At 39.0% G+C, this 8,778-nt stretch overlaps 1 pseudogene; it reads left to right on the top strand.

Annotated features, from left to right (window-relative positions):
• LOC110302375 overlaps positions 1 to 3,350 on the top strand; it is a 4,973-nt pseudogene extending 1,623 nt beyond the window's left edge.
• The last annotated feature ends 5,428 nt before the right edge of the window (positions 3,351 to 8,778 follow it).

Here is an 8,778-nt window from a genome sequence, read left to right as displayed (position 1 = left end):
TGGGTAGGGAAGTGGGGGGCGCTATGGGGGACTTTTGGGATAGCATTGGAAATGTAATTGAGGAAAATATGTAATAAAAAATATTAAAAATTTAAAAAAAAGAGATAGACAGATATGCTTGGAATTGCACTACCACTGGATCCTGTTCCTCCTCCAAAGGAGAGAGGAAAGGGGTCCTTATGATAGTGAATGAAGGAAGAAATAAAAAAAGGAAAGGACATGACTGCTTCTACATATAGTGCAAGAGAGAGTTTATTGTAGACAAAGGGGGACCAGAATATATCTGTGAAAGTATAGTGTGGACAACACCAGACTGAGCCAAGCCATGTGAGAAGAGGGGGAGGAGGAAGGAGAGGAGCTGCCAACCAAGACAGGCAGCCTGGGCCAAGAGACTGATCAAGAGAGCAGATGACAAAGATCAGGTAACCAAAATGGCTGGGTTATATAAGGAAGGGCAGCCCAGCCCCTGCTGCAGAGGTTTCGGGTAGGGGGCTGGATATGCCAGTCAGGAGGGCCCTGTAACTGAGGGATACAGGGAGAACCTATTGGCCAGCATCTGCCTTGATATGTTAAATAGGCACCTCAGCTATTTGTCCCAGATTTGAGACCTAACAGATAGTTTATGGGCAAGCTACATATGATGTCTCTTTTCTGCACAGGCCGTGTATCCTCTGTGTGGCCAACATCTGAAAAGGATTCCAGTTCTCCATTGCTACCACCTTCCTTCATGTGTTAACCTCCACAGTCATATCCTCCACTCCCTTTCCTGGTCTACCTCAGCATTCTAATATAATTTGTTCTAATTTCAACTTAAAGCCTACATCATTTCCCTATAATGTCATAGTCTAAGGTAGGAAGCAGAGGAAAGGACATACCTTCAGAAGGACACAATTCAACTTATAGCAATTACCTATGTCTTTGTATGTAAGAGGAATTCTAACTTGATTACGCTATCATTATTTGAGGGTCTTTGTAAATCACAACAGATAGACAATCCTAACTCTGGCATAATCTAGCCACAAAAAAGAAGCCCCAACATCTTTCACTAATCAAACGCACATCTGCCCCCTGGTGGCCACTAGTAATATCACTTGTCCTTTCTACCTGATCCACATCTGATCTTGAGGTCTTTGTTTATAATTTTACCTCTTTCCCTACCTGATACCCAAAGCTGTTTCTAGAGGAAAAATAAAAGTGCATATTTTTAATTAAATATAAAGGTTCTAACCCAAATTTGCCAGGTGTTGTAACTGAAAATTGATATATTTCCTTCAGAATGCAATCAAGTTAGCAATGCTATTCTATTGCTAAAGTTACATCCTTGGATCTTTTTCTAGGAAGAAGCAAATGAGATATGGAGTCTTTTATTTTACAAAGATCACATCCAGAACATTATTAATACAAAATCAGTTTTAAAAAAATTAAAATGGTCTTTCATCCACCAGTCTATGAGCACACAAACTGACTCAGAGAGGTATAAAGGGGGAAAGGACAGAAGAGTTGGAAGTGTGGGGGAGGTAAGAATTGATCTAGGAGGAGTTGAGGGGAGAAAGAACTTAAATATAATCAAAATATATGGAATGCATGTATGTGATGCCAAAAGTGATTACTAAAATTATCATATCAAAACATAATATGAAAATTGATTTGACTCCTAAAATATTTAAATTTTCTAGACTATTACTAAATCAAATCGTAAAATCCTGAACGTGCCATAACAGTACCACAAAATGCCCCCTTTGTTTCAGCACCGTGATAATTCCAAACTGCCTGAGGCAGACTTGATCTTTCTGCTAACACTGCAAGGTTGTTGAACAAAACACGTGCCAGGACAGAAGACTTACGAACTAAAAACAAAAGCAGATCTGTGGACAGAAAACACATTTGCAAGATGACCTCAAGGGAACCGTCTATTTAGCTAAAACTTCCTATTGCTTAAGGAATATCCTCCCAAAGGTCCAAAGTATTATTTAAAAAAAAATACTAAATTCACACTATGTATCTTAGATTAGAACCAAACTGGCATAAGTAACTAAATTTGATATTTCCTTCCAGAAACCACATATCCAAAATGCTCAGGGATATTAGTCAACAATACATGAGCACGTTAGTCACCACACACACTTGGGCAGATATGGTGAAAGCAGGTAACCCCCAGATTGCAAAATGGTGATTGCTGCTGCTGCTGCTGCTGCTGTTTCTGTTGCTGTTGTTGTTTTGTTTAACAAAATCAGCAGAAAATAGACCATGCCTCATATACTTACGACACCAAGTTGTTCTCTGTATATTAGACTTATCCCAAGAGTCTCAGAAAGGCAAAGATTTTCAATTTGGAAAATCTCAAAATTTCAGATCAAGATAAGAGAAGTAAGGTAAGAATCTCAATTTTAACAAGCACCTCAAGCAATCAGCTAAATATAGCCATTATATGGAGTTTATACATAAACACTTCAATCTTACAAGCTATAGAATACACTTCATTTGTGACAAGGAGTCACTATATCTCATCCCCAAAAGCCAGAGGAGTGGGAGGCTGTTACAATGAATCAAATACTTCCTACTCCATATATATTGCAGTTGGACCACAGATAGAATAGATAAACTAGTAATTTTTTTTCATTTTTATTACATACATTCATTCATTCACTCATTCATTAATGGGTTGCATGCATGTGGAATGAAGATACAGCCATAGAACAACAAATCCACAAAGTAGATTCTCTTCTGCCCACTACATTGGTCCTTTCAATAAAATTTATGTCTTCATGCTTGGCCACAAGCTCCTTTATCACTTGAGCTATCTTGCCAACCACATGTAGTGATTTCTCTTTCCTAATATTCTTAACTGGTTCAGAAGTTTAGGCCACTTCTTCCAGAAAAGGTCCTGCAAAACTGAGCAACTAAGATGTGTAACTTCACAGACTACAGAATTCAGGGAGGTCTTCCAGCTGGTTGAAACAAGTGATGGTAAAACACTGTACAGCCAATTTGAGGAAATGATGAGGGCTCTGGGTCAGAGCACTTACCAACACCAAGGTGCTCAAGTTCCTGGGGAACCCCAAGAGTGATGAGATGGATGTGAAGGTGCTGGACTTTGAGCACTTCCTGTCCATGCTGCACACTGGGACCACAAACAAGGACCAGGGATCTTATGAGGACCAGGTTAAAGGCCTTCATTTACTTGACAAGGACGGAAATGGTGCAATCATGGGTGGTGAAATCTGTCATGTCCCTGTTTGGATGGGATGACAGAGAACGAAGTAGAGATGCTAGTGACAGGTCATGAGGATAGAAATGGTTGTATCAGCTACAAAGAGCTTGTCTGTGTCTGGATGGTGCTGAATGGGTGAGGACTTTTCCATATCTCCAGCCCGTGCCTTGCCAGGTGTCAAATTTCTATGTTGTGAAATAGAGGCTTCCTAGGGTCCCTTCCCACAGCACCTTGCAATCCACCAGCACATCCAACCTCTATTGTCTTCACCAAATAAATCTGTTCCCTTATTCCAAATGGGAGGAGGAGGAGGAGAAGAAGGAAGAGAGGAGGAAGGAAGGAAGGAAGGAAGGAAGGAAGGAAGGAAGGAAGGAAGGAAGGAAGGAAGGAAGGAAACAGAAAAGAATGAACTTTAAATCTAGTCTGCTCATTGAAGGGGTCTTGCTACAATAATTTAACCAATCAAAGGAATACATCTGTGTATAGTAACTCAAACCCCAGCCTGATCCAGAGAAACCATTCAGGGACCTAGAACACTGGCCCCTGTACCCCGTGAGCTTTGAAATCCCCATACAGAAGGCTTTTAAACCATCTATTCTTACCATTAAATTTCTTTAAAATCACTACAGTGTTTTGGTTTTGACTTATTCCAAAAGCACTTCAGTAAGCACCCAGGAATTAAAATTCTATTTCTAAACTTGTTTGGAAGAATTTATTGGTAATTTTCTCATTGCTGTTAGAAAAAGCCACTTAAGGTTTATTTTGACCCTGGTTTGAGGGTACAGTCTATGATGACAAGAAAAGCACAGTGGGGATGCAGCTCTGGGTATGGCAGAAGGAACAGGAGTTACCTGAACACTGAGTCCACAGTCAGAGAGAGTCATAAGTTCAGGATTCCAGCCCAGGGCATGCTGCCCCCACATTCAAGATGTCTGCCCTCCTTGTTAAACCTCTTTGGAAACATTCTCACAGATAGAGTATCTCCTGGGCAAGTCTACATACCATCAAGATTACCATCAACAAGCTGAAATAGCACAGTTGGGAAAGGGTTATACTGAAAATTAACCATCACCAAGAGCTATTGGCAGAAGGCATAAAGATTCATATCTCTTTGGTTTAAACAAAACTTTACTGATCCAAGTAACTGTATTGAAAGATGTCAACTGTAACATCAAAAACTTTACCAACCAGACAAGTGTTCAAAATTCATGAACCTTGATATTAGAACATGAAGAAACACAAATTCTGCAAAAGAAGACAGTATATTCCGAAGCTTAAATTCTTAAGTACCAAAAAAAAAAAATCAGCTAATCTTTGAGATTTTGATTTATTTTTGAAAGATGAACAAAATTGAGCTGCTGTGTACTTCTGTTATAGTAAATACGACCATATACCGTTTAAAAAGGAAATAATTAGAAACAGAATATCCAGGTTATGGCATCTTGTCCATGACAAATGCTGGGACAAACACAAATGGTTCCCAGTTTTTCATCTGTACTGCAAGGTCTGAATGGTTGGATAGTGAACATGTGATCATTGGGAGGGTGAAAGAAGGCATGCGCATCACAGAAACCATGGAGTGTTTGGGGTCCAGGAATGGCAATACTAGCAAGAAGATCACCATTGCCCTCTCTGGACAGCTCTAGTACTTCTAATACTTTGACTTAAGGGCATGTGACCCATCAGACCCTTCCTTCTGTAGCTCAGGAGAGTGTTCCTCAACCCACATCGCTCTGCTCTCACTGAAGTTTAGGGGTTCCACACTTCCTGATTCCCTCCAAGTCTAACTGGATTGCAGAGTTAACTTTATAAATACAAGCTAAATAAGATATAGATAATAAATGGATGATAGATAGATAGGTAGATAGATAGACAGATAGATAGATTACATAGATGATATAGATAAATATACAATGACAGACATCACACAAAAGTGACAAGCTGGTGGGACCTTCTATGTCACCAATGCATTTTAAGCCATGGAAGTGGGTTTTACTTATATAGTACATATTTTGCTCCATATAGTCACATTTGTACCCAGGTATTCACATAGACATATTTATTCAGTCTCCAGCACACAACTGCACAAAGCATCATGAAGCTAGTATCTTACTGTTTTAAATTCTGAAATATGACAGAACTGTCAGTAATAACTGGGAAATGACAGTGTTCCATATCTTTATAGTTTTAACATATAGCATAATATTATCAATATATTCTTAATAGTTATTTTTAAGTAGAGAAAGGGCAGGATTCTCTACTTAAGACAGAAAAACTAGTTTTGGGATAATTTATAGTTAATTATTTATAGTTAATTATTCTATTTAAATTCCTGGAATATAAAGCTTCCTTTCAAATATAGAAGCTGAGTCAAATAATACTCATGAGATAGTCTCATTTTTGGAATCTATAGTGAGAAAAGAAAAACACTTTGCTTACATGAAACCCTCCCATTCTGTCAAACACCCCAATGATGTTATAAGTCCTAGTACCTTGGACTTTTTTAAAAAGTAAAATTATAATGATAAACCCATTTCAGGGACATCTCTGGTACTGGGCTGGAAGAGAAAAACAGGTGATACAAAGATGGGTCTTTTCTTTGGCCAAAAATGATGTGTGACGTGGATAGATAATTTTTAAATTAATTTCAAAAACTCAGTAACTATGGAAAAACAGAAGTATATGTTATGCTCTTAGAACAAAATGTAAACAAGGGAGAATTTATACTCTAATGAAAGACAGGGACCAGAAATCAATCAATCAATCTATCTATCTCTCTCTCTCTCTCTCTCTCTCTCTCTCTCTCTCTCTCTCTCTCTCGCTCCTTTTAGTCAAGGGGAAATGAACTATCCCAAAGCAGTGCTGGCTTACATACTGTCCACAAATGTCTCATTTGGGACCAGTCTATGGTGATGTGGGGTAGTTAGACTCTCTTAATAATTGCCAATTTTGCTCAGATGTAGCCCTCTTGAAATTGCTAGAAGTTTTAGGTATCAGATCAAGGTCACCACGACTGAATTTGATTTTGGCATATCTAATAATGAGATTAAAATCATAGATTCAAAGCAAACTATCATAATAAGTAAAACAATGCTTATGCAGTAATTTTTAAAAAGGAAAGACTTAGAAACAAGTTCTTAGACATCTCTTTCTTCAATCACTGGATTTTTAGATGCTGCTCAAAGAGAGGCCAAGATGGTGAACTAGGACCAGAACCATAAAAGGCCCTAATTAAACCCAACTTTAGGTGACCAAAGAGAATGATACTTACATCAATTACTCTTTTTCAGACCACTCTCTTGTAAAACAAGGTGATGTAAGAAAACAACAAACTATTTGAAGTTCAGTTCCAAACAAAGAGATCATTAGCTATGTATGTAAACTTGGCTTATCTTCTCTAAACCCATCTGGACAATGGGAAAGGCAACACCACCCTTCTTTTCTGCTATTATAAACATGAAGTAAAACATCTACATCTTTCAGAAAATGTGCAGCATCTCATACCTATCCAGTGAATGACAACCCTTGTTAGCAATACATCCCCAGCTCCTTTCATTTTAGAAGCAGCAGACTGCAATTGAAGACTTTGATCAGCAGTGGCTGCCAGCACACCACGGGACAGCCAAAGCAAAGAGTGAAAGTAAACCAGATATTTTTCTGATGGGCTTCCCATTGTATGTGACTTGTGGTTTTTCTCCTACAGCCTTCTGTATCCTCACTTAGCTCTGATATTTAGTATTTTAACTATAACACACCATGGGGAATTTCTTTCCTGATCTTGTCCAATCAGTGTTCTGTGTGCTGCTTACATCTGCAGGTTTTCCTTCATTTGGACAAATTTTCTTATATGACCTGCTGAAGATCTTGCCTGTACCTTGATCTGAGAGTCTTGCAATTCATCTATGCCTATAATTCGAAGTTTTTGTGTTTCCGTGGTGCTCCATACCTCCTCCATTTCTCTTTCATGTGCTTTTTAAAGTATTTCATATTCTTTGCATGAGTGGTTCAACGCCTCTCATTTATTGGGATTTAAGTTTCTTCTTCGGAGTATGTCACAGCACATATAAATAGATGTTTTAGTTCCAAAGATGCTGTTTGCTGCTTTGTACATTTCAGTATTAGAAATAACCATTGAGGTAGCCAGTCACCCACAAAGCTCTAATGACAGCAAGGGTCTCCCAGACTCAGCTTGTTTTCATCAAGGTATTGTTCTCATTTACCATCCTGTGCTACATCCACTCCAGTAGTGACAAGTGCGACAGGCCCAGAAAACCTGGGCGCTGTCCGACACAAAAAGTTCACAGAAACTTAGTTTCCTGGAATCATGGCATCCTGTATAAAGAATGTTCCAATGTCCTTGCTTTAGTTGGTAAACAGATCTGTGTGCTTTCCCTTAATGTTGCTTTATTACAAGTGCTCCTAAGGATTGATTGTTTTTACATATAGCTAAATTAGATTCTAGGCAGTCCTTGATCCAACCTTGGGCATGGATCACTGCCCTACACAGGAATTTACCATTATCTAGGAAGAAGGAAGTTTGTGACCAAAAGGAACCAGAGTAGATACTTAGAACTATAGATAGCTGAGTTACACCCATACACAAGTATTTACAATGGACTAGGGGGAAGGTGGACTATACAATAGACTAGAATAGGAACTATGGCAAGGGCACAAAGCCCTTGCCCCTGGCTTCTAAGATTAAGTGGACCTTAGGTGGAGCTGTTTTTGATCCCAGTTGTTAACATTGAATTTAATCCCAGTTGGTTCCTGCCAGTCCTTCCGTGTTTGCATTCCTCTGTTTTGTGTAAGAATCCAGTAACGTCTTTGTACCTTGTACGTGTGTCACCCAACTTCCCTATTTTCTTCTGTATAAAGTTTGATGCTTGATTTGACAAATTACACTCAGATTCTGCACAATCTCGTGTGTCACTTCTGTTTGTCATTCGCCCACTCCTTGTCCACCTGCAACCAGAGACCCATTCTACGCAGATAGGAGACCCCAAAAGTGGATAGTCTGTGGCAATCGTGGAAACTGAGTACAGCAGAGACCTTTGTTGTCCTAGCTTGACAGTGTGATGTCACAGCAGGTCTCACGCAAAGGAGATATGAGAACTTTATAGGGTTCCAAGAAAGCATCAACTCCTTCCCAGTTGAGAAATAGTATATTCTGGTCAGTAATAAGTCTGTCTCTACCCAACCAAATCCCAAAAGGCCGAGTTAAGAGGTCTATAAATCAATAGCAATCAATATTTAATAAGCACTGTGGGCCTGTTTAGAAATAATTCTTTGGGGTGATTCCAATCTTAGTTGTCAGCAGTCCAGTCTACTAGCAAAACATCAAAACATCAAACACAAATCAGCACTGGCTGATCAGTCCAGTCCAAACACCAAACACGAATCAGTAGCAACAGCTCCATCAAGAAGAAACCGTTTCTGGGCTAATATCCACTTATCAGTGAGTGCATATTTAATGACTCCTTTTGTGATTAGGTTACCTCACGAAGGATGATATCCTCCAGATACATCCATTTGTCCAAGAATTTCATAAATCCATTGTTTTTAATAGC

This window comes from Mus caroli, chromosome 9, assembly GCF_900094665.2.
Source record: "Mus caroli chromosome 9, CAROLI_EIJ_v1.1, whole genome shotgun sequence".
In the NCBI taxonomy this organism is placed as follows: domain Eukaryota; kingdom Metazoa; phylum Chordata; class Mammalia; order Rodentia; family Muridae; genus Mus; species Mus caroli.
This window is presented reverse-complemented; position numbering and strand designations above follow the sequence as displayed.